The sequence below is a fragment of the Macaca mulatta genome, chromosome X (assembly GCF_049350105.2).
Source record: "Macaca mulatta isolate MMU2019108-1 chromosome X, T2T-MMU8v2.0, whole genome shotgun sequence".
NCBI classification, from domain to species: domain Eukaryota; kingdom Metazoa; phylum Chordata; class Mammalia; order Primates; family Cercopithecidae; genus Macaca; species Macaca mulatta.
The window spans coordinates 54456744-54484238 of record NC_133426.1 but is presented as its reverse complement, the minus strand read 5'-3'; the positions used below and the strand labels follow the sequence as shown (position 1 = coordinate 54484238).

Sequence of the window (27495 nt, the reverse complement as noted above, 5' to 3'; positions counted from 1 at the left end):
TAAGAACCTTAGATCTAGGGGACAAAAAACTGCAAGGAGCCTTATGAACAAGTGTAAGCCGTGCTGATTTGTTGGCAATAATGAAAAACTGAAAGTATCAGTGGGGGCAGGAGATGGCTGATAATGATATGACTTATCAGTTTAAAATGGGCTATATATAGGCCAGGCGTGGTGGCTGACGCCTGTAATGCCAATACTTCGAGAGGCCGAGGTGGGTGGATCACCTGAGGTCAGAAGTTTGAGACCAGCCTGGCCAACATGGTGAAACCCCGTCTCTACTAAAAATACAAAAAATTAGCCAGGCGTGGTGGCACGTGCCTGTAATCCCAGACACTCGGGAGACTGAAGCAGGAGAATCACTTGAACCCGGGAGGCAGAGGTTGTAGTGAGCCGAGATCGTGCCACTGCACTCCAGCCTGGGCGACACAGCCAGACTATCTCAATTAATTAATTAATTTAATGGGCTATATATAAACTGACATGGAAAAATATCGAAGGTGATGATGATAGTAGTGGGGGTGGTGATGAGGACACTTAACATTTATTGAGCACTTACACTGTATCAGGCACTGTGTGAAGGATTTTACATTTCTTATCTCATTTTCTACAGCAATTCTCAGGAGTGTGGACTGTGTCTAATTCGCTGTATATTTTTAGTCCAGAACAGGGTCTGGCACCCAGGATCTTGTCAGTAAATGTTTGTGGCCTCATGTGATCAGACCCAGTCCCACAAGTTCACAGTCCCAAGAGTTTAGGACTTCACAGCCCAAACAATATTTCAAAAAATTGCGAGGGATGGATAAAATATTGCAGAAGAAGGACACTAAAAACAAACTACTGCCTTCTATCACCATCATTTTAAGAAAAGACAATTACACATAATCCCCAAGTAAAGGACAAACTTTTAAATTTATCTTTAATATGAAAATTTTTAACATATGCAAAAGTAGAAAGAAGAGTAAATGAACCCCCAAGTACCTCTCACCCAGCTTCTCAATTATCAATTCCTGGCCAAGCGTCTTACATCTCTAACCCCAACACACATCGTATCCCAGATTACTTTGAAGCAAATTCTAGACACCATTTTCTCCATAAATATTTGAGTTCATGTGTTTAAAATACAAGAACTCTTTTATAATAATAACCATAATACCACAGAATATCTAAAAATTTAATAATAATTTCCTAATATTATAAAATATCCAAGTATTTACATTTCCCTGATTTATACATATCTTTTGCAGTTTTGCACAAATTAGCAAGTAAATAAGATAAAGCAAAGGCCTTTAAATCAAATATACACTACAGTGTCCTTTTTATCTTCATTTTACTGCAGATTGGCAAAAACTATATCAGGCCCTTGCAGAAGATGACAGACCAGTATTGGGAACTACTGGCATAACATTCATTCAAAAGTAGATAGTGAGATATATATGTGTGTGTGTGTGTGCATGCACACGTGTGCACACGTGTGTATATGTGTGTATATACATACAAACTGCAAAATACATATGTGTGTATACACACACACAGCCTGACACTTCTAGCAGTACATAAGGGTAAATAAGACAGATGCAGTCCCTGTACTCCTGGAGCCAACATTCTACTGAGAGAAAGAGACAATAACAAAGTCAAGAAATAAATTCAGAATTTAATTTCTGGGTCATAATATGTACAATGAAAAAAATAAGGAAAGAAGGCAATAGAAAATGATGGAGGCAGTAGTACATTGGCAAAATGGTGAAGTAGGCAGCTCCACGCTCTTGTTCCCCTACCGAAACTGATAATCAAGCAGAAACTGACAGAACCAACTTTCTCAAAACTCTGAAAAACGATGAAAGGTTTATAGCAACCGAGCAAATGCTGAATAAAGAAAAAGGCGAGAACAGATGCCGGTGAGGTTGCAGAGAAAAGGGAACACTTATACACTTACAGTGGGAATGTAAATTAGTTCAGCCACTGTGGAAAGCAGTTTGATTTCTCAAAGAACTTAAAACAGAGCTACCATTTGACTGAGAAATCCCATTACTGGAAATCCCATATACCCAAAGGAAAATAAACCATTCTACTAAAAAGACACATGCATGTGTATGTTCATCACAGTGCTATTCACAATAGCAAAGATACAAAATCAACCTAGATGCCCATCAACAGTGGATTAGATAAAGGAAATGTGATACATATACACTGTGGAATACTATGCAGCCATAAAAAAGAATGAAATCATGTCTTTTGCAACAATATGAATGCAGCTTGAGGTCATCATCCTAAGCAAATTAACACAGGAACAGGGAACCAAATACCACATCTCACTTATAAGTGGGAGCTAAACATTGAGTGCACATGGACATAAAGATGGGAACAATAGACACTGGGGACTATTAGAGGTGGGAGCAGGAGGGGGCCAGGGTTGAAAAACTACCTATTGTATGCTATGCTCACTACCTGGGTGATGGGATCATTTGTACACCAAACCTCAGTGACATGCAACTTACCCATGTAACAAATTTGCATATGTACTCTCTGAACCTAAAATAAAAGTTAAAAAAAAGAAAGATAAAGGCAATTTCAAAATGGTAAGAAAGTTTTATGGCATTTTTACTTGCTCTTGCCGCACCCCCTCTCCAGTGCAGTCACGGTCTTGAATAGGAAAGTCTACATTCTCATATGGGAAACTTGTCCCTGATTCTGGAGGAAACAGAGCAGACCTTATTTGCAAATTGTTGTGTACGTATGTTCTAACCTGCCTTGGGGCTAAAAGACTGACATAAGGTATTCATCTGTGTTTCACTTCACTCAGAACTGAGGCTAGAAAATGGCAAGCTCAAAATCAATGCAAGAAAAAATGAGCAACATGCAGATACTCAGGGGAAAAGATTATGATCAAAACAAAATAGACCACCTAAGGACTGAGAGCAAGAGCTGGGGAGAGTTTATTTGGGAAATTAGGACATTCAAAAGAAGCCACGTATATAGGGGGATTTAGAAAGCCATGTGCAGGCTCCACACAAGACACATCCTCAGAAAAACAACATGTGAAAACTCTAACATTTCACCACGGGCTGAGTCCTATGCTTAGTGCAAGCCTAGTTAGGTGTTGAAAACAAATGTCTTAGAACAAAATGATTCTGCAAATATGAGTGGGGGAGGTAATTTTTTGTTTGTTTGATTTTTTTGAATTTTAATTTTTTTTTTTTTTTTTTTTAGTTCTTGACATTCAAGGAAATCCTATCAAAACACTAGCTGAGTACAAACTGAAAAACAGAAATATCAATGATTACACACACAAAAAAAGTCTTCCTAAAAGTACTTTGGGAAAGTCACTAAACAAATGGACTACTATAGCCTTCACATAAATTAAATAAACAGCGAACTCAGAGGAAAAAGGAGAATTTAATGTACCCCATTAACATTTTGTGATATTCAAACATATAGCTTTCAACAAAAAACATCACAAAACATACAAAGAAATAGGAAATTATGGCCCATTTACAGAAACAAACTAAATTGACAGAAACTATTCCTGAAGAAGTCCGGGCATCAAATTTAATAGACAAACACTTTAAAACAATTGACTTAAATATGCTCACAGAACTAAAAGAAAACATGAACAAATAACTAAAGGAAATTAGGAATATGATGTATGAGCAAAATTAGAATGTCAATTTAAAAGACAGAAAGCATAAAAAAGAACCAAACAGAAATTTTGGAGCTGAAAAGTACAATGATTGAAATGAAAAATTGACTAGAGGTATTGAACAGCAGATCTAAGAAGGCACAATAAAGAATCAGTGAACTTAAGGATAGGATAATCGAAATTATCAAGTCTGAGGAGTAGAAAAGAAAAAGAATTGGCCAGGCACAGTGGCTGATGCCTGTAATCCCAGCACTTTGGGAGGCCGAGTAGGGTGGATCACCTGAGGTCAGGAGTTCAAGACCAGCCTGGCCAACATGGCAAAACCCTCTCTCTACTAAAACTACAAAAATTAACTGGGCATGGTGGTGGGCACCTATAATCCCAGCTACTCAGGAGGCTGAGGCAGGAGAATCACTTGAACCCCCAGGAGGCAGAGGTTGTAGTGAGCCGAGATCATGCCACTGCACTGCAGCCTGCGTGACAGAGCGAGACTCCATCTCAAAAAAAAGAGCTGGGCACAGTGGTTCACACCTGTAATCCCAGCACTTTGGGAGGCTAAGGCAGGCAGATCACAAGGTCAGGAGATCGAGGCCATCCTGGGTAACATGGTGAAACCCCATCTCTACTAAAAATGCAAAAAAAAATTAGCCAGGCTTGGTGGCATGCACCTGTACTCCCAGCTACTCGGGAGGCTGAGGCAGGAGACTTGCTTGAACCCAGGAGGTGGAGGATGCAATGAGCCAAGATCGCACCACTGCACTCCAGCCTGGCAACAGAGCAAGACTCCGTCTCAAAAAAACAAAAACAAATACAAAATTAGCCGGGAATGGTGGTGCATGCCTGTAATCCCAGCTACTTGGGAGGCCCAGGTAACAAGAGCAAAACTCTGTCTCAAAAAAAAAAAAAGGAAAAAGAATTAATAAAAGTGAACAGAGCTTAAGGGACCCATAGGACACCATAAGCTAACCCACATACATATTATTTGAGTCTAAGAAAGAGAGAACAAAATAATATTTGAAGAAATAATGGCCAAGGATTTCCCAAATGTGAAGGAAAATAAGGATCTACAAATCCAAGAAGCTGTATGAACTCCAAGCAGCATACTCTCAAAGAGGCACACACTGAGACACATTAGAGTCAAACTTAAAATACAAAGACAAAGAGAATCTTGAAAGCAGTGAAAGAAGTGACTCATTACATACGATCCTTGATACAACTGACAGTTGATTTCACACCAGAAATCACAAAGGCCAAAACACACTAAGATGACATACTTTAAATGCTGAAAGAAAAAAACTGTTAGCCAAGAATTATCTATCCAGCTGCAGAAGGCAGGAAGGAGTGAGGCCTGAAAATCCTGCTTGCTTTCTCAGCCTTGAAGCCAGAGGCAAGATCTCAGCCCTGCACACCAGAGACCTGGATATAAATTCAGCTCTGTTGGCTGTTGGGGGAGCATGGCGGGACTGAGACTGGCCTTGCTGGCTGTGTGGGAGTTGGGCGAGGCCTGTCACTGCTGGCTTTTCTCCCACTTCCCTGGCAGCCTGTATGAAGGAGCAGAGGCAGGGCAGCCATAATCCCCCGCTTGGAACATAACTCCATTGGCCTGAGAACCACCCCTGCCATCCCTCTCTTTAGCCACAGCAAGTCCACCCCCCAAAGACAGTCTGAGCTCAGACATGCCTAACCCTGCCCCCACCTGATGGTCTTTCTCTACAAGCCCTGGTAGCTGAAGACAAAAGACATAAAACTCATGGGTGTTCTATGGCCCTGCCCATCACCTGAGAAACCTGAATACTTATCCAGGTGACCTTAATGCAAGCTTGTATCTCCCTATACTACCACAGCTGATGCTCTCTTGAAAGCACCATCTCCTGGCTGTAGGCCAGTCAACTCAAGTCATTACAGCAACTCATAACAGAACAACCCTGCTATCGGGTGAATCCCACCCCCGATATTCAACGTGGGTTCTTTTCTATTTTCCTAAGCATCGGCTGGTCTGAGAAATAAAGGTAAAGAGTACAAAAGAGAGAAATTTTAAAGCTGGGTGTCCGGGGGAGACATCACATGTCAGCAGGTTCTGTGATGCTCCCTGAGCTGTAAAACTGGAAGTTTTTATTAGCGATTTTCAAAAGGGGAGGGAGTGTACGAATAGGGTGTGGGTCACAGAGATCACATGCTTCACAAGGTAATAAAATATCACAAAGCAAATGGAGGCAGGACAAGATCACAGGACCACAGGACGGGGAAAATTAAAATTGCTAATGAAGTTTTGGGCACGCATTGTCATTGATAATGTCTTATCTGGAGACAGGGTTTGAGAGCAGACAACCGGTCTGACCAAAATTTATTAGGCAGAAATTTCCTCGTCCTAATAAGCCTGGGAGCACTACGGGAGACCAGGGCTTATTTCATCCCTTTGTCTTCGACCAAAAAAGACAGCTGCCCCCAAAGTGGCCATTTTAGAGGCCTACCCTCAGGGGCACATTCTCTTTCTCAGGGATGTTCCTTGCTGAGAAAAAGAATTCAGCGATATTTTTCCTATTTGCTTTTGAAAGAAGAGAAATATGGCTCTGTTCAGCCTGGCTCACCGGCAGGCAGAGTTTAAAGTTATCTCCCTTGTCCCCTGAACACTGCTGTCATCCTGTTCTTTTTTCAAGGTGCCCAGATTTCATATTGTTCAAAAACACATGCTCTATAATTTGTACAGTTAACACAATCATCACAGGGTCCTGAGGTGACATACATCCTCCTCAGCTTACGAAGATGATGGGATTAAGAGATCAAAGTAAAGACAGGCATAGGAAATCACAAGGGTATTGATTGGGGAAGTGATAAGTGTCCATGAAATCTTCACAATTTATGTTCAGAGATTGCAGTAAAGACAGGCATAAGAAATTATAAAAGTATTAATTTGGGGAACTAACAAATGCCCATGAAATCTTCACAATTTATGTTCTTCTGCCATGGCTTCAGCCAGTCCCTCTGTTCAGGGTCCCTGACTTCCCGCAACACCCTGCTCCAAGGAAGGAGAAAACAATAGCTAATTCCACTGCCTGTAACATTCTGACTAACCAGAGGTCCAGAATCTGCCCATGTGATAACTTCATGGCTAGCAGAAACAGAATTTAAGAAAAACAGCACACTAAACAAAACTACAACCACTTCACTACCCTGCTACCTCCACTGCAGCAGGTGCTGGTATTCATGGCTAAGAGACCCAAAGATGGATCACATCACAGGACTCTGCAGACACTCCCGAGTACCAGCCCAGAGCCCAGTAGAAGAAGAGCAATAACAATCACTGCACTCTCACTCTCAGGAAGCCCCATCCTTAGGAGAAGGGGGAGAGCACCCCATCAAGGGACCACCCCATGGGACTAAAGAATTTGAACAGCAGCCCTTGAGTCACCAATCTTCCCTCTGACATAGTCTAAATGAGAAGAAACCAGAAAAACATTTCTGGTAATATGACAAAACAAGGTTCTATAACACACCCAAAAGATCGCACTAGCTCACCAGCAATGGATCAAAACCAAGAAAAAATCTCTGAATTGCCAGAAAAATAATTCAGAAGGTTGCTTATTAAGCTACTTAAGGAGGCACCAGAGAAAAGTGAAAACCGATTTAAAGAAATTAAAAACATAATACAGGATATGGATGGAAAATCTCCAGAGAAATAGGTAGGAAAAATAAAAAACAAATCACAACTTCTGGAAATGAAAGACACATTTGATGAAATGAAGAATACACTGAAAAGTTTCAACAATAGAATCGAACAAGTAGAAGAAAGAACTTTACAGCTCAAAGACTTTTGAATTAACCCAATCCAACAAAGATAAAGAAAAAAATAATCCAAAAATGAACAAAGCCTCCAAAAAGTTTGAAATTATGTTAAAAAAAACAAACTAAGAATAATTGGTGTTCCTGACGAAGAAAAGAAATCTAAAATTTGGAAAACTTATTTCAGGGAATAATTAAGGAAAACTTCCCTGGCCTTGCTAGAAATCTAGACATCCAAATACAAGAGGCTCAAAGAACACCTGGGAAATTTATCACAGAAAGATCATCATCTAGATACACAGTCATCAGGTTATCTAAAGTCAAGATGAAGGAAAGAATCTTAAGAGCTGTGAGGCGGCCAGGCGCAGTGGCTCACACCTGTAATCCCAGCACTTTGGGAGGCTGAGGTGGGTGGATCACAAGGTCAGGAGATCGAGGCAATCCTGTCTAATACAGTGAAACCCCATCTCTACTAAAAATATTTTTTTTTAAATTAGCCAGGCGTGGTGGTGGGTGCCTGTAGTCCCAGCTACTAGGGAGGTTCAGGCAGGAGAATGGCGTGAACCCAGAAGGTGGAGCTTGCAGTGAGCCGAGATGGCGCCACTGCACTCCAGCCTGGGCGACAGAGCGAGACTCTGACTCAAAAAAAAAAAAAGCTGTGAGGCAAAAGCATCGGGTAACCAATAAAAGAAAACTTATCAGATTAACAGCAGATTTTTCAGCAGAAACCCTACAAGCTAGAAGGGACTGAGGTCCTATTTTTAGCCTCCGTAAACAAAATGATTATCAGCCAAAAATTTTGTATCCAGTGAAACTAAGCTTCATAAATGAAGGAAAGCAAATATCATTTTCAGACAAACAGATGCTGAGAGAATTTGCCACTACTAAGCAAGCACTGCAAGAACTGCTATAAGGAGTTCCAAATCTTGAAACCAAACAGAACCTCCTTAAAGCATAAATCTCACAGGGCCTATAAAACAATAACACAATGGAAAAACAAACAAGATATTCAGGCAACAACAGCATGATGAATAGAATAGTACCCCACATATCAATACTAATACTGAATGTAAAAGGCCTAGATGTTCCACTTAAAAGATACAGAATGGCAAATGGATAAGAATTCACCAATCAAGTACCTGCTGTCTTCAAGAGACTCACCTAACACATAAGGATTCACATAAACTTAAGGTGAAGGATTGGAAAAAGACATTCCATGCAAAAGAACACCAAAAGCGAGCAGGAGTAGCTATTCTTATATCAGACAAAACAGACTTTAAAGCAAAAACAGTTAAAAAAGACAAAGAGGGACATGACATAATGATAAAGGGACTAGTCCAACAGGAAAATATCACAATCCCAAATATATATGCACTTTTATATATAAGTGCTCCTAAATTTATAAAACAATTACTACTAGACCTAAGAAATGAGATAGACAGCAACACAGTAATAGTGAGGGACTTTGATACTCCACTGACAGCACTAGACAGGTCATCAAGACAGAAAGTCAACAAAGAAAAAGTGTACTTTAACTATACCCTCGAACAAATGGATTTAACAGATATTTACAGAACATTCTACCCAACAACTTTAGAATACACATTCAATTCATCAGCACATGAAACATTCTGCAAGATAGACCATATGATAGGCCACAAAACAAGTCTCAATACGTTTAAGAAAATTGAAATTAGGCTAGGAGAGGTGGCTCATGCCTGTAATCCCAGCACTTTAGGAGGCTGAGGCGGGTGGATCGCCTGAGGTCAGGAATTATAGACCAGCCTGGCTAACATGGTGAAACCCCATCTCTATTAAAAATATAAAAATTAGCCAGGAGTGGGGATGGACGCCTGTAATCATACTCAGGAATATACCTAACAGAAGAGGTGAATGACCTCTACAAGGAAAACTACAAAACACTGCTGAAAGAAATCATAGATGACACAAACAAATGAAATTCCATGCCCATGAGTGAGTAGAATCAATATTGTGAAAATGACCATACTGCCAAAAGCAATCTACAAATTCAATGCAATTCCCATCAAAATACCATCATCATTCTTCACAGAACTAGAAAAAACAATCCTAAAATTCATATGGAACTGAAAAAGAGCCCACATAGCCAAAGAAAGACTAAGCAAAAAGAACAAATCTGGAGGCATCACATTACCTGACTTCAAACTATACTACAAGGCTATAGTCATCAAAACAGCATGGTAGTGGTATAAAAATAGGCACATAGACCAATGGAACAGAATAGAGAACCCAGAAATAAAGCCAAACACTTACAGCCAACTGACCTTTGACAAAGCAAACAAAAACATAAAGTAGGGAAAGGACAGCCTATTCAACAAATGGTGCTATGATAACTGGAAAGCCACATGTAGGAGGAGAATGAAATGGGATCATCATCTGTCACCTTATAGAAAAATCACCTCAAGATGGATCAAAGACTTAAATCTAAGACCTGAAACCATAAAAATTGTACAAGATAACATCAGAAAAACTCTTCTAAACAAAGAGCAAAGAGTTAATGACCAAGAACCCAAAAGCAAATGCAACAAAAACAAAGATGAAACTTAATTAAACTAAAAAACTTCTGCACAGCAAAAGATATAACCAAAAGAGTAAAGAGACAACCCACAAAGTGGGAGAAAATACCTGCAAACTATGCTTCTTACAAAGAACTAATATCCAAAATCTACAAGGAATTCAAACAAATCAGCAGAAAAAAAAACCTGATAAATAATCCCACCAAAAAGTGGGCTAAGGACAGGAGTAGACAATTCTCAAAAGAAGATATACCAATGGCAAACAAATATATGAAAAAATGCTCAACATCACTAACTATCAGGAAAATGCAAATCAAAACCACAATGCAATACCACTTTACTCCTGCAAGAATGACCATAATTAAAAAATCAAAAAGTCATAGATGTTGGCATGGACGTGTTGAAAAGGCAACACTTTTACACGGTTGGTAGGAAAGTAAACTAGTACAACAACCATGGAAAACAGTGCCGAGATTCCATAAAGAACTAAAAGTAGATCTACCATTTGATCCAGCAATCTGACCCAGAGGAAAAGAAGTCACTCTATGAAAAGACACTTGCACATGCATGTTTGTATCAGCACAATTCACAATTGAAAAAATATGAAACCAGCCCAAATGCCCGTCAATCAACAAGTAAATAAAGAAAATGTTATATATATATGTGTGTGTGTATGTATATGTATATATATACACATATAACACACACACACACACACACACACACACACACCACGGAATACTACTCAGCCATAAAAAGGAACAAATTAATGGCATTTGCAGCAACCTGGATTGAGCTGGAGACCATTATTCTAAGTGAAGTAACTCAGGAATGGAAAACCAAACATCATATGTTCTCACTTAAAATTGGGAGCTAAGCTATGACGACATGAAGACATAAGAATGATACAATGAACTTCAGGGACTTGGGGGGATGGGAGGGAGGGGTGTGAGGCATAAAAGACTACACATTGGGTACAGTGTACACTGCTCGGGTGATGTATGCACCAGAATCTTAGAAATCACCACTAAAGAACTTATCCATGTAACCCAACACCACCTGTAACACCACCTGTTCCCCAAAAACTATTGAAATAAAAATAATAATAAAGATAATAAGAGGAATTTTGGAAACAGTAAAATACATGAAACAAATAACATGCTAATAAACAATCATTGAGTTAATGAATAAATTAAGACGAAAAGTTTTTAAATATCTTGAAACAAATGAAAATAGAAAATAGAAATGCAATATATCAAACTTATGGGATAGAGCAAAACACTGCTAAGAGAAAACTTGACAGCAATCAATGCCTACATCAAAAAAATAAATTTCAAGTAAACAATCTAATGATGCATTTCAAGGAACTAGAAAAGTAAAAACAGACCAAAACCATAATTAGTGGAAGGAAAGAAATAATAAAGATCAGAACAGGACTTCACAAAATAGAGGCTTAAAAAAAAAAAACTACAAAGGATCAACAAAATAAAAAGTTGGTTTTTTGAAAAGATAAACAAAATTGATAAATCACTTTTTTTTAGTTAGACTGAAAAAAAAGAGAGAAGACCCAAATAAATAAAGTCAGAAAAGAAAAAGGAAACATTACAACTGATACTTCAGAAATACATGAGGAATTTAATTTCTGCTGAGCGCAGTGGCTCACACCTGTAATCCCAGCATTTTGGGAGGCCGAAGCGGACGGATCACTTGAGGTCAGAAGTTCAAGACCAGCCTGGCCAACATGGTGAACCCTGTCTCTACTAAAAATACAAAAATTAGCCGGGCATGGTGGTACACACCTGTAGTCCCAGCTACTTGGGAGGCTGAAGCAGGAGAACCACTTGAACCCAGTAGGCGGAGGTTGCAGTGAGCCAAGGTCATGCCACTGCACTCTAGCCTGGGTGAGATTCCATCTCAAAAAAAAAAAAAATACAAAATATTATTAGATGCTATAAAAAACAACTATATGCTAACAAATTGGAAAACCTAGAAAAAATGGATATATTCCTGGACACATATAACCTATCAAAAAGGAAGCAGGAAAAAATAGAAAACTTGAACAGAACAATAACAAGTAACAAGATTGAATCAGTAATCAAAGTCTCCCGACAAAGAAAAGTCCAGAACCAAATGACTTTATTGCTGATTTATACCAAACTTATAAAGAAGAATTAACAACAATTATTCTCAAGCTATTCCAAAAATCTGAAGTGGAGGAAATTCTCCCTAACTCATTGTACAAGGCCAGCATTACCCTGATACCAAAACCAGAAAGACACATACACACAAAAGAAAACTACAGTGCAATATCACTGATAAACACAGATAGAAATATCAAAAAATACTAGCAAACCAAATCAAGCAACACATCAAAAAAATACTTCACCATGATCAAGTGGGCTTTATCACAGGGATATAAGGATGGTTACATGAATGCAAATCAATAAACATGATATATCACATAAACAGAAAGGACAAAAACCATGTGATTATCTCAATAGATGCAGAAAAAGCATTTGATAAAATTCAACATTCCTTCATGATAAAAACTCACAACAAATTAAGAATAAAAGTAACATACTTCAACATAATAAAGGCCATATACAACAAACCCACAGCCAACATCATACTGAATGGAAGAAAGCTGAAGGCCTTTCCTCTAAGAACTGAACAAGACAAGAATACCCACTTTCACCACTCTTATTCAACATAGTACTAGAAGTCCCAGCCATAGCAATCAGGCAAAAAAAATAAAAGACATCCAAATGAGAAAAGAGAAAATCAAATTGTCCCTCTTTGCAGACGACATGACCTCATATTTAGAAACCCCTAAAGACTCCACCAAAAAACTCCCAGAACTGATAAACTAATTCCATAAAGTTGCAGGATACAAAATCAACATATAAAAATCAGTAGCTTTTCTATACACCAATAACAAGCAATGTGAAAAAGAAATCAAGAAAGCAATCCCATTTACAACCGCTACAGAAAAATTAAATACCTAGGAATAAATTTAACTAAAGAGATAAAAGAGCTCTACAAGAAAAACTACATAACACTGATGAATGAAATTGAAAAGGACACAAACAAATGGAAAAACACCTCATGCACATGGATCAGAAGAATTACTATGGTAAAAGTGACCATACTGCTCAAAGCAATCTACAGATTCAATGCAATCCCTATCAAAGCACCAATGACATTCTTCACAGAATTAAAAAAAAAATCCTAAAATTCATATGGAAGCATGAAAGTCCACAAATAAAGCAATCCTGAGCAAAAAGAACAAAGCTGGAGGCATCATACTACCTGACTTTAAATTATATTACAAAGCTATAGTAATGAAAACAGCATGGTGATGGGTATAAAAACAGACATACAGACTAATGGAACAGAATAGAGAACCCAGAAATATTACCACATATTTACAGTCAACAGATTTTTAACAAAGGTATCAAGAACATATATTGGGAAAAGGACACCCTCTTCAATAAATGGTGCTGGAAAAACTGGATATTCATATGCAGCACAATGAAACTAGACCCCCATCTCTTGCCATATACAAAAATAAATCCAAATGGATCAAAGACTCAAACATAATACCCAAAACTATAAAAGTACTAGAAGTAAACATAGGGGAAACACTTCATGACATTGGTCTAGACAAAGATTTTATGGCTAAGACTTCAAAAGCACAGGCAACAAAAACAGACAAATGGAACAATATTAAATTGAAAAGTTGGCCAGGCACGCTGGCTCATGCCTGTAATCCCAGCACTTTGGGAGGCTGAAGCAGGCAGATCACAAGGTCAGGAGTTCAAGATCAGCCTGGCCAACATGGTGAAACCCCGTCTCTACTAAAAATACAAAAATTAGCTGGGCATGGTGGCGTATGCCTGTACTCCCAGCTACTCAGGAGGCTGAGGCAGGAGAATCGCTTGAACCTGGGAGGCAGAGGTTGCAGTGAGCCGAGATCACGCCACTACACTCCAGCCTGGGCGACAGAGTGAGACACTGTCTCAAAAAAAAAAAAAAAAATTGAAAAGTTTCTGCACATCAACCAACAGAGTGAAGAGACAGTCTGTAGAATAGGAGAAAATATTTGTAAACTATTCATCCAACAAGGGATGAAAATTCAGAATATACAAGGAAATCAACTCAAAAGCAAAAAGAAAATCAATCCAATTCAAAAGTGGGCAAAAGAACTAAATAGATATTTCTCAAAAGAAGACATACAAATGGCAACAAACATATGAAAAATTGCTCAACATCACTAATCATCAGGTAAATGCAAATCAAAACCACAATGAGATATCATATCACCTCAGAATGGCTATTTTCAAAAAGACAAAAATAACAAATGTTGGCGAGGACGTGGAGAGAGGGGAACACTTATACGCTGTTGGTGGAAGTATAATTAGTGCAGACATTATAAAAAACCATGTGGAGATTTCTCAAAAAACTAAAAATAGAACTACCATATGATTCAGTAACTCCACATTATTTATCCAAAGGAAACAATATCAGCTTATCAAAAAGATACCTGCACCCCTATGTTTATTGCAGCACTATTCACAATAGTCAAGATGGAATCAACTTAAGTTTCTATCAGTGGATGAATGGATAAAGAAAGCATGGTATATACACACAATAGAATACTACTCAACCTTAAAAAGAATGAAATCCTGTCATTCGTGGCAACATGGGCAAGCCTACAGCATATCATATCAAGTGAAATAAGTCAGGCATAGAAAGATAAATACTGCATATTTTCATTCACATGTGAGAGTTAAAAAAATCTGAGTCCATGGAAGTAGAGAGCAGAATTGTGAGTATTAGAGACTGGGGAGGGTTTGGTTAACGGATACGAAATTACAGCTAGATATGAGGAATGAGTTCTATCATTCTGCAGCACTGTAGAATTAATATGGTTAAACTACAATTTATTGTATATTTTCAGAAAGCCAGAAGAGACTATGTTGAATGTTTACAACACACATTTATTTTAAGGGGATGAATATGTTAATCACCCTGATTTCATCATTACACATTGTATACACGTATCATAATATCAGTCTGTATCCCATAAATATGTATAATTATTACCTGTCAACTAAAAATAAAAGGAAAAATATATTGTGTTGAAACATATATGTATATATGCATATATTGTCATGTTATAAAAACTTTTTCTGCTTTGTCATTGTCCAAAAATTTTGATACAGTGGTTTAAAATGTTGTAATATAATCAAATCTATCCATATTCTTAACTATGACTTTTGGCTTTGATGTCATGCCATAATTAAAATAGTTCTCTACCATTAGATATTTTGGTTATTTCCAATTTTCCCCTATTATAAATAAGGCTATAATAAATACTACTGTGCCCAAAAAACCAAGAATATTACAGACCAAAATCCCTTACAAATATATATGCAAAAGTACTCAACAAAATATTACCAAACTGAATCCAACATCATATTAAAAGAACTATACACCATATCCAAGTGGAATTTATCCCAGGAATGCAAGGGAGGTTGAACATAAGAAAATCAAACAATATAATACACTACATTAATAGAACAAAGTTAAAGAAACGCATATGATCACCCCAAGTGATACAGAAAAGCTCTTTGACAAAATTCAACACCCTATCACGATAAAAACTCTCAGAAAAGTAGGGATAGAAGAGAACTTCCTCGACATGATAAATGGCATTTATTTAAAAAACAAACAAACAAACAAACAAAAATCCCAGAGCTGACATCAGACTGACTCAATGGTGAGAGACTGAAAGCTTTCTTCCTAAAATAAGGAACAAGACAAGAATGCCCTCTCTCACCACTGCTGTTCAATGTTGTACTGAAGTTCTAGTCAGAGCAATCTGACAAGAACAAGAAATAAAGGCATCCAGGCCGGGCGCGGTGGCTCAAGCCTGTAATCCCAGCACTTTGGGAGGCCGAGACGGGCAGATCACGAGGTCAGGAGATCGAGACCATCCTGGCTAACACAGTGAAACCCCGTCTCTACTAAAAAATACAAAAAACCAGCCGGGCGAGGTGGCGGGCGCCTGTAGTCCCAGCTACTCGGGAGGCTGAGGCGGGAGAATGGCGTGAACCCAGGAGACGGAGCTTGCAGTGAGCCGAAATCCGGCCACTGCACTCCAGCCTGGGCGACAGAGTGAGACTCCGTCTCCAGAAAAAAAAAAAAAAGAAAAAAAAAGAAATAAAGGCATCCAAATTGGAAAGTGTTATGGGCTCAGTTTTGTCCCCCCAAAATGCATATGTTGAGGTCCCAAACCCCAGTACCTTAGAATGTAGCTGAATTTGTAGATAGGGTCATTAAAGAGGTAATTAAGTTAAAATGAGCTAAGACGGGCTCTAACTCAATATGACTGGTGTATTTACTATAGCCTTACTTATAATAGGGGAAAATTGGAAATAACCAAAATATCTAATGGTAGAGAATTACTTTCATTATGGCATGATATCAAAGCCAAAGCTCTTATGAAAAGAGATTAGAACACAGATATACACAGAAAACAGACCATGTAAAGACACACAGAGAAACATCTACAAGCCAAAGAGAGAAGCCTCAGAAGAAATAATTCCTGCCGGGCGCAGTGGCTCACACCTGTAATCCCAGCACTTTGGGAGGCCGAGGCGGGTGGATCACCGGAGGTCAGGAGTTTGAGACCAGCCTGACTAACATGGTAAAACCCCATCTCTACTAAAAATACCCAAAAAATTAGCCAGGTGTAGAGGGTGCCTGTAATCCCAGCTACTTGAGAGGCTGAGGCAGGAGAATTGCTCGAACCAGGGAGACGGAGGTTGCAGTGAGCCGAAATCACGCCATTGCACTCCAACCTGGACAAAAGAGCGAGACTCTGTCTCAAAAAAAAAAAAAAAAAAAAGAAAAAAGAAAAAAAGAAATCATTCCTGCTAACTTTTTGATCTCAGACTTCAAGCCTCAAGAATTGTGAGAAAATAAATGTCTGTTGTTTAAGCCACCCAGCCTATGGTAGTTTGTTATAGCAGCCCTAGCAAACTAATACAGAAAGGAAGATGTAAAACTATCTCTAGTCACAGATGACATGATCCCCTGTATAGAATATCCTGTCTGGATGTAGTGTCTTATGCCTGCACCCAGCCAGGATAATAATCCCAGCACTTTGGGAGGCCAAGGTGGGTGAATTGCTTGAGCCCAGGAGTTTGAGAACAGCCTGGACAAAACCCCACCTCTCCAAAAAATACAAAAATTAGTCAGGCATGGTGGCACACGCCTGTGATCCCAGCAACTCATAGGGCTGAGGCAGGAAGATCACTTGAGCCCGAGAGGTCGAGGTGCAGTGAGCTAAGCTCATGCCACTGCAGTCCAGCCAGGGTGACAGAGTGAGACCCTGTCTCAAGGGAAAAAAAAAAAATCCCAAAGAATCCACAAGAAAGCTACCAGAGTATATAAACAAATTCAGCAGTTACAGAGTATAAGATTTACAAAAAATTAGTTGTATTTCTATGTATCTGCAATGAACAATCCAAAATGGAAATTAAGAAAATAATTCAATTTACAATACCATCTAAAAGAATAAAATAACCAAGAATAAATTTGGCCCAAAATGTGAAAGGCTTATACACTGAAAACTATAAAGCATTCCTGAAAAAAATGAAGACAGGTTCCATGTTAATGGGTCAGAAGATTTAATATTGTTAATACATCAATACTATCCAAAAGGATGTACAGATAATAAAACAATTCCTAACAAAATTTCAACACCTGGCTGGGTGCGGTGGTGCACACCTGTAATCTCAGCACTTTGGGAGGCCGAGGCAGGTGGATCACAAGGTCAGGAATTCGAGACCAGCTTGACCAACATGGTGAAACCCCATCTCTACTAAAAATACAAAAATTAACCGGGTGTAGTGGCACGTGCCTGTAATCCCAGCTACTCAGGAGGCTGAGGCAGGAGAATCACTTGAACCCAGAAACAGGAGTTTGTAGTGAGCCAAGATCATGCCACTGCAGTCCAGCCTGGGTGACAGAGTGAGACTCCATCTCAAAGGGAAAAAAAACATATTTCAACACCCTTTCTTTTGCAGAAATGGAAAAGCCAATCTTCAAATTCATATGGAACTGCAAAGAGCCCTTAATAGTCAAAATGACCTTGAAAAAGAACAACAACATTGGAGGACTCATACTTCCTGATTTCAAAACTTACTACTAAAGTGATCCAAACAGTGTGGTACTAGTATAAAGATAGACATATAGACCATTGGAATAGAATTGAGAGTTCAAAAACAAACCCATACACCTATGACCAATTGATTGCTGACAAAGGTGCCAAGTCCATTAAATAGGATAAGAACAGTTTCTTCAACAAATGGTGCTGGGACAACTGAATTTCCACATGCAAAAGAATGAAGTCAGACCTGCTACCTCACATCATATACAAAAATTAACTCAAAATGGATCAATGACCTAAACGTAAGAGTTAAAACTATAAAACCCTTAGGAAAACACATATGGGTAAATCTTCGTAACACTGGACTTGGCAATGGATTGTAGGATATGATACCAAAACAGATGCAACGGCAACAAAAGAAAAAATAAATTGGATTTCATCAAAGTTTAAAAATTTCATGCATGAAAGGGCATTATCAAGAAAGTGAAAAGACAACCTACAGAATGGAAGAAAATATTTGTAAATTATGTATCTGATAAGTGTTTAATATTCATATTTAAAAACTCATGCAACTTGGCCGGGTGCAGTGGCTTATGCCTATACTCCCAGCACTCTAGGAGGCCAAGGCGGGCGGATCACCTGAGATCAGGAGTTCGAGAACAGCCTGGCCAACGTAGTGAAACTCCGTCTCTACTAAAAATACAAAAATTAGCCGGGCGTGATGGCACGTGCCTGTAGTCCCAGTTACTCAGGAGGCTGATGCAGGAGAATCGCTTGAACCCGGGAGGCAGAGGTTGCAGTGTGCCGAGATCATGCCAGTGCACTCCAGCCTGGGCGACAGAGTGAGACTCCATCTCAAAAAAAAACCAAAAAAACAAAAAAAGAAACACTCCTGCAACTCAACAACAAAAAGGCAACTCAACAACAAAAAGACAACCCAATTTTAAAAGGAGAAAAGGACTTAAATAGATATTTCTCAACAAATAAACAATAAGCACGTGAAAAAATGCTCAACATTATTAGTCATTAAAGAAATGCAAATCCAAACCAAATCACTACATACCTATTAAAATGGGTATAATTCTTTTAAGAGACAGGGTGCCACTCTGTCAAATATGATAAGCACTCTAAAAGTAAGGTGGAATAAAAATCTTGTGCGCTTTGTAAGTTGAAATTATATTAGGCAATTGAAGTAGAAACGTATATGTGTGCCACAAGAGAAACTGCTGAAAAAGGAACCAGACAAGAATGCAAGAATTTTTTACATGGTTCCTGTCATTTTACACAAAGGAAGATAACTGGTGTGCATGTGATGAAAACTGAGATGTGCATGGAAATCCAAAGATTATTTTCCTACAATTTTTTATTTATTTTTATTGAGAGAGGCCCTCTCTCTGTTGCCCAGGCTGGAGTGCAGTGGCATGAGCACAACTCACTGCAGCCTCAACCTCCTGGGTTCAAGCAATTCTCCCTCCTCAGCCTTCCAAGTAGCTGGGACTATGGGTGCAGGCCATCATGCCCAGCTCATTTTCGTAATTTTTGCACAGATGGGATTTCACCATGTTGCTCAGGCTGTGTGTTCCTATTACTAGTGATGTGTAACAAAATATCCCAAAACTTAGTGGCTTAAAACAACCATTTTATTTTGCTCACAATTTTTGAGTCAGGAATTCAGGAAGGGCTCAGCTGGAAAATGTTCTCTTTGGGTCTTTCTGGCAGTTGTAGTTAGATGTCAGCTTGGGCTGCAGTCATCTGAAAACTTAACTGTACTGGATGTTCAAGAAGGCTCACTCAAATGGCTTATAGTTGATACTGCTTATCAGCTAAGAGCTCAACTGAGCTGCTGACCAGAGTTTCTACATTTGGTCTCTACAGCATGACTGTCTCAGTTGGACTTCTTACATGGCAGGTCAGGGCTACAAGTGTCACAGTTCCAATTAATCAGGCAAAAGATGCATCATTTTATATGACTTAGCCTAAAGGGTCACACAGCCATCATTTCTGCTATATGCTAATGACTGATAAATTCACAAGCCCACTCATATTCAAAGAGAGGAGAACTTGACTTCACCTTTTAATGGGGGAATGGTAAGGTCTCACTGTATTAAAGTATGTGGGATAAGTGAGATTGCTGCAGCCATTTATGAAAAAGATAACCTGTCATTGTGTAGAGATCTGTTTCCTGCCAGGACTAATAAAGTTTTTCTCCCAGAAAAGTTTTTCTTGATCTTTAAAAGAAACATAGAAAAAGGAAGGTCTACTTTTTACTTTGGACACAGCTTTCTTCATGTGTTGTCTGGAGCTGTGACAGCCATTGTGAAACCATGAGGAAGCTCACCTACAAAAAAGGCAGACAGGCTTTTAACCAAAAGACAGGCAATAACAAATGCGGGAGAGGATATGGAGAAAAGGGAACCTCAAAGGCTATTAGTGGGAATGTAAATTAGTACAACCACTATGGAGAACAGATTGGAAGTTCCTTTAAAAACTAAAAATAGAGCTACCATATGATCCAGCAATCCCACTGCTGGGCATATACTCAAAAGAAAGGAAATCATTATAAGGAAGAGATATTGCACTCCCATGTCTGTTGCAGCACTATTCATAATAGCTAAGATTTGGAAGCAGCCTAAGTGCCCATCAACAGATGAATGGATAAAGAAAATGTGGTACATATACACAACGGAGTACTATTTGGCCATAAAAAAGAACGAGAACCAGTCCATTTGCAACAACATGAATGGAACTGGAGGCCATTATGTTAAGTGAAATAAGTCAGGCACAGAAAGACAAACATTGCACGTTCTTACTTATTTGTGGGAGCTAAAAATTAAAACAATTGAACCCATGAAGATAGAGAGTAGAAGGATGGTTACCAGAAGCTGGAAAGGGTAATGGAGGTAGGGGGGTGGTGAGAGAGAAGTTGGGGTGGTTAATGGGTACAAAATAAAAATAGAAAGAATGAATAAGATCCAGTATTTGATAGCACACCAGGGTGACTAAAGTCAATAATAATTTAATTGCATATTTTAAAATAACTAGAGTATAATTGGATTATACTCTAGTATACTATACTCTATACTATATAGTATAGTATACTCTATACTCTAGTTTGTAACACAAAGGATAAATGCTTGAATGACCCTTTTTCCATGATGTGATTATTACACATTGCATGCCTGTATCAGCAAATTTTATGTACCCCATTATTATATATACCTACTATGTACCCATAAAAAATAAAAACAAATAAATAAATAAAACAGGCAGACACATTTCAAACAGCCAAGTGAAAAGGTAGAAAAAACCTGGGGCCTTAATGTTTCTGCTAGTGAACAGCACCCCAAAAAATCTAACTTCTTTGTACCAGTGCCTGGTTCACTATAATCTGCATCATCCTCTAGCAATGCTAATGGTTGCCTCAGTCTTTCTGTGGACTTCCCAGATTATAATTGGCACCAGGTAACATCCACATCCCTAGACCTGTTTCCCGCCTAACCCCATCCCCATAAAATATTTCTACCTCGGGAAACAAAACATCCTCAATCGAGGGTATAGAAGCGTGTAAAACAGGCTGGGCACAGTGGCTCACACCCGCAATCCCAGCATTTTGGAAGGCCGAGGCAAGAGGATTGCTTGAGCCCAGGAGTTCAAGACCAGCCTGAGCAATATAGTGAGACCTTTTAAAAAAAATAAAAAAGAAGAATTGTGTAGAACAGAATGTATAAGCCCCTTTCCTCCCTACTTCTGTAACTCCGACTCCCACAGTTAATGTTTGTACCTATATTTCCAAAAGTTTTTATGTATATACAAAAAATAATTTTTACAGAAATGAGATTAACACACTGCTGTGAAACTTTCTTTTTGCTTAATAAATTGTCATCATCTTTCCATGTTGTATTAAACAGATATTTGATTCTTTTTAGAGACAGCTTAGTAATTTTTATGTATATACTGTATATACCATTACTTATTTAATAATTTCATTGTTGATATTTAGATTGTTTCCAATTCCTTATTGTGAACAATAATGTAATAAATGTCTTTGTGTATATATATATACTTGTGTGTTACTGTAGAATAAAATCTAAAAGTGCATCAAAGGGTATACATGCTTAAAATTTTGATACATGCTGCCAAATCGCCTCCAAAAGGTTCTGCCAGTTTACACTCTCACCATCTGCGTATGGGTGTCCATTTCCCCTCATTAACCCTAGGTTTTAGCAAATCTGGGAAGTGAAAACTGGTATCATGGTACTTTAATTTTTATTGTAATTATAAGTGAGATTGAGCCCCTTCTTAGATACTTATTGGCCATTTGTGGGTTTTTTAACAGGGTCTCACTCTGCCACCCAGCCTGGAGTGCAACGGCACAATCATAGCTCACTACGGACTTGAACTCCTGGGCTCAAGGGATCCTCCTGCCTCAGCCTCCCAAGTACATGGGATGACAGGTGTATGCCACCATGGTTGGCAATTTTTTTAAATTTTTTTGTAGAGATGGTGTCTCACTATGTTGCCCAGCCTGGTCTCCAACTCCTGGGCTCCAACTCCTCCTGCCTCAGCCTCTCAAAGCACTGGGGTTACAGGCATGAGCCACCATGCTCAGCCCAGTTCGTTTGTGTTTCTTCTGGGAATCTTTATCCATTTTTCTTCTGGGAATCTTTATCCATTTTTCTATTGTGATCTAGTGCTTATTTTTGAGCACAGAAGTCATGTGATCAGAACTAGACTCCAAGAAGACCAATCTTACTGTAGGGAAAATGACAAGAGGCAAGATCACCATATCCCCTAGAACATGAATCTGTTGAAAAGACAGAATAAGACTTCAAAGGAAAGGGCTGACTCTAGGCTGACGCTCAAGTTTCTGTTTGGATAACTGAGCAGACAGAGGGGTTATTTGCTGACTTGGGAAAGCCAGGAGGAGGAGCAGGTTTAGAAGGACTAGGGGGATGAAGATGATAAGTAGAGTTTAATACATGTTGAGTTTCAGATACTTGCAAGACTGCCAGGGGCAGATAATCAGGAGGTCTTCAAATATAAATGTCTAGAGCTCAAGAGGGAGGAATGAGCAAGAGGTAGAGATCTAGGAGCCATCAGCATACAGATGATAACTGAAGCCAGTTCCTATATGTGACCTCTCCAGCATGGGAAAGCCAGGGAAATAAATGAGATTTTTTTTTAACTGAGAGCTAAATTTTTTTTAAAGTACTCAAATTTAGAGAATAGGAAGGAAAAGAATATATAAAAGAGACTGAGAAAGGCCCGTGAAGAAGACTGAAAGAGACCCATTGGAATAGGGGGAGAATCAGTGTCTTAGTCTGTTTGGGCTGCTACAACAAAACACCATAAACTGGATAGCTTGTAAATAACAGAAATATATTTCTTACAGCTCCGAAGGTGTAGAAGTCCAAGATCCAAGTGCTGGCAATTTCAGTGTCTGGTGAGGGCTCATTCCCCATAGATGGTGATTTCTAGCTGTGTTCTCACACAGTGGAAGGGGCAAACAATATCCCTCAGGCCTCTTTCATAAAGGTACTAATCCCATTTATGAGGTCTCCTCAAGATTTCATCACCTCCCAAAGGCTCTACCTCTTAATTCCACCACCTTGGAGGTTAGGTTTCAACATATGAATTTGGGAGAAGGGAGTACACATTCACACCCCAGCAACCAGAGAAGTTTCTGAAAGCCAGAGTAAATTTCTAGGGGGGGAAATCGTCAACAGAGATAAATGTGGTGACAAATTAAGGAAAGAAAAAACACAATTAAAAGCCACTGAATTTAACAAGTAAGAGATACATGGTTGATGTGGTAGATGCAATTATAGTGGAGGGGCAGAGGGAAAAGTCAAATCACAGTGGGTTGATGAGTGGGTAAAAGGTGAGGAAGCACAAGTGTGGACAACTCATTCAAGAAATTGTTTTGTGTAAAGGAGAAGGGTTATGGGGAAGTAGCCAAAGGGATGTGGGTTTCCTTTTTCCAATGGAAAAATATTGAACATCTTCCAATGCTAATAGAAGGTAGGTTGAAACTTCTGAAAAGAAAGGGATAATTGGTGAAGTAGCTAAAGAAACAGAAGAGGATGGGATCCAGGCACAAGTGCAGAAGTTTTCTTTCCCCAGATTCTTGGCACATGGACTTGAAATCTCAAGAACAGCCTCCTTCTTGGTTAAGAATGACCTTTTCCTTTTCCCACACAAATAACAAGCCAGTTTAAGTAGTGGACCAGTTAGCCAGTTGCTTCCCACTACACAAAAGGAAACAATATCAATTAATTATCAATAATTGATAATTGATAATATTAATTATCAATAATTAACTCAGATTTCTATAAGAAACTTCTCAACTAACTGGTGAAGCAAAAATTGGTCCCATCCTCTCTACTGAAGTTAACTGACATGGAAATAAACGTAATAGTAACAAACCACTTACAAGCTCATACTATTTATGGAATATTTTTGCAATTGTGCACACTCATACCTACCAGGCCCTGAGGCTAACACTATCCAGATGACGTGGGGAGAAGGAGCCAGGGTCAGCAGTAGCCTTACTCTCAAAGCCTAAAACTTAATAATATAAAGTGTAAGGCTGTCTACAACAAGTCATCTAGTTTATTATCAAAATAAAAATATTCTAATGTGCCTGTTAAGGAGTTGCTAGGTTCAAGGGAAAAAAAACTAAAGTGGGAACAAAAACTACTTAAAAGTAGAAATAATTTTGCTGAAAGACTTTTCAAATATATTTAAACAAGACTTCCTGTCTCTATCCATGGGCAGTTAGTTACTTTTCCCCTTAGTGTGAGTGACTAACGCACTCCAATTACAAGCAATGGAAAAACCGTGAAATGAAAGGCAATTCCAAATAAGTTAAAATATTACGCTAAGTTTGGTGCATATAATATGCTCCTTATTTTGAACATCCAGAAAGGTATGCAATTTTTATTTTTTAAAAAAATCGGTTTTTCCTTTCTCCTGCCAAATAAACGCTGAACAAATATTTAAAGAATATCAGTTTGAAGGAGAACCCTTTCTGTAGCCTGCTTGTGGCGCCATTGGCGGGCACTGCCCTTGCCAGGCCTTCTCACTGTGCCCAGAGGACACTGAACCTCTTATTCACCACCTCTTGCCTACCCAGCCATATCATTCAATGAGTTCCTCCAGCCCTGTGCTAGATACCACAAGAGAGACAAACTGAAGCCATGATAATATTAAAATCACAGGAGAGTTGAGAAGTTTCGAAGTGATAACATCTGTGAAACAGCTAAAAGACTGCCTGGCACATAACAAATGCTTACTGGAAATATTTTACTTTTTCAGTTATATTTCCCAGGTTTCAGAAAAGCTGTTGACACAGCCTTCTCCTGGGATTCAGAAGTACTGGCTTCTGGGCGTGGTAGTGGGTGCCTGCAATCCCAGTTACTCGGGAGGCTGAGGCAGGAGAATCGCTTGAACCCGGGAGGCAGAGATTGCAGTGAGCTAAGATCGTGCCACTGCACTGCAGCCTGGGCAACAGAGTACTGGCTTCTGGGAAAATTCCCTTCATCTGTTTTCGAAGGTAAAGAAAATGCACAGACTAGATGAAAAGCAGAGGTGGAAATAATTAGTAGAGATAAAGGGGAAGACTGTCTCCAGTTAACTCCATTAACATCTCCAGCCTTTTATTGGGCTTTTAAAAATATTTTTTATTGTAAAGTATACATATAAGGTGGTGTGAAAAACAGTTTGACAGTTACTCTAAAAGTTAAACATGGAGTTGCCATATGACCCAGCAATTCCACTCCTACGTATTTACCCAAAAGAAATGAAAACTAGTACTCAAATACATGTACCTGTATGTTCATAGCAACACTATTCACAATAGCCAAAAAGTGGAAACAGCCCAAATGTCCATCAACAGATGGAGAAACAAATTGTGGTATATACTTACAATGAAATATTATTCAGCCGTGAAACGGAATGAAAAATTGATACATGCTACAACATGGATGAGCCACAAAATCATTATGCTAGGTGAAAGAAGCTAGACACAAAAGGTCACATATTTAATGATTCTATTTAATATGAGGTATTCAGAACAGATAAATGCATAGAATAAGAATGTAGATTGGTAGTTTCCAGATGCTGGGGAAGTGGGGAATGGGAATCGATTTCTTGATGGAAATAGGGTTTTCGTTTGGGGTGATGAGAATGTCGTAAAACTGGATAGATGCAGTAGTTGCACAGTAATGCCACTGAAGAGGACACTTTAAACTAGTTTCAGGTGTTTGGCAATGATGGCGGACGGAAGGCAGGATTAGATTGCAGCTCTGGACAGAGCAGCTTGTGGAAGCTCGCGTTGTAAATTTCAGTTCCAGATCAACTGCAAGAACAAACCAGCAATCCCAAGAGGACCCACAGACCCTCTGAAGGAAGCAGACTGCACCTGCAGGACCCAGGAGATACCACAAATACTGTGAGTGCCCCAACTGCAGAAGTGGGAAAGGGAGACCCTCCCCTCCCAAACACACACTCCCACTGAAGAAGCTGAAGGTCTCTTTGAAGGACAAGTTTCTGACTTTACCTGGAGCTGAGTCAATTTAGAGAGCCGAGTGAAATATAGGGGTAGAAGCAGCAGCAAAAAGGCCCGGGGAGTTGGCTGCATCCCCTCACAGGCTATTCCTGCCTGGCACCACAGGGATCCATCGGGAGGGTGACCAGAGAAGCAGGTGGTAAAGCTCCACAGGGAGAAGGAAATCTCTAGACGAACTTTGTAACAATTTGAACGGGCAAGAAGCCTCCTGATCAGAACTCAGGGGAGGGCACAAATCCGATGTGCAGACTCCACAAGCAAGGGAAGAACCAAGCCCCACAGCCGGAAGGTGAGTAGCCCAGGGCAAGTTTTCAAGCCTGTCATGTCCTCCGCCTGGAAACAGACTTGGGGTTGTTGTAGGGGCACGGTGGGAATGAGACAGGCCCTTCGTTTGCATGGGAGTTTGGTGAGAGCTGTGACTGCCGGCCTTCCCTCACTTCCCTGACAACCTGCATGACTCAGCAGAGGCAGCCATAATTCTCCTAGGTATACAACTCCAGTGACCTGGGAATCTCACCCCCATCCCCCACAGCATCCCCCACAGACCCACAACAAGACCCACCCAAGGAGAGTCTGAGCTCAGACACACCTAGCCCCATCCCTACCTGATGGTCCTTCCCTATCCAAACTGGTAGTGGTAGACAAAGGTCATATAATCTTGGGAGTTTTAGGGCCCCGCCCACCACCTGTCCCTTTCTATATTCCTACAGCTGATGCTTTCTGGAAACCACCACCTCCTGACAGGAGGTCAACCAGCACAAAAAAAAAAAGCATT

The 27495-nt window shown here is 39.4% G+C and overlaps 1 protein-coding gene across 2 annotated transcripts in view; it reads right to left on the bottom strand.

Annotated features, from left to right (window-relative positions):
• Positions 1-27495, bottom strand: part of GNL3L (G protein nucleolar 3 like) — a 148038-nt gene that overhangs the window by 34567 nt on the left and 85976 nt on the right. The window contains exon 17 of one of the 2 annotated variants that reach the window (XM_077989088.1): positions 19774-20489. The exons of the other annotated variant lie outside the window; for it this stretch is intronic. The gene's annotated coding sequence lies outside the window, so the exon portion shown is untranslated. Of the gene's footprint in view, positions 1-19773; positions 20490-27495 lie in introns of those variants that run through there. 2 annotated transcript variants of the gene reach the window in all.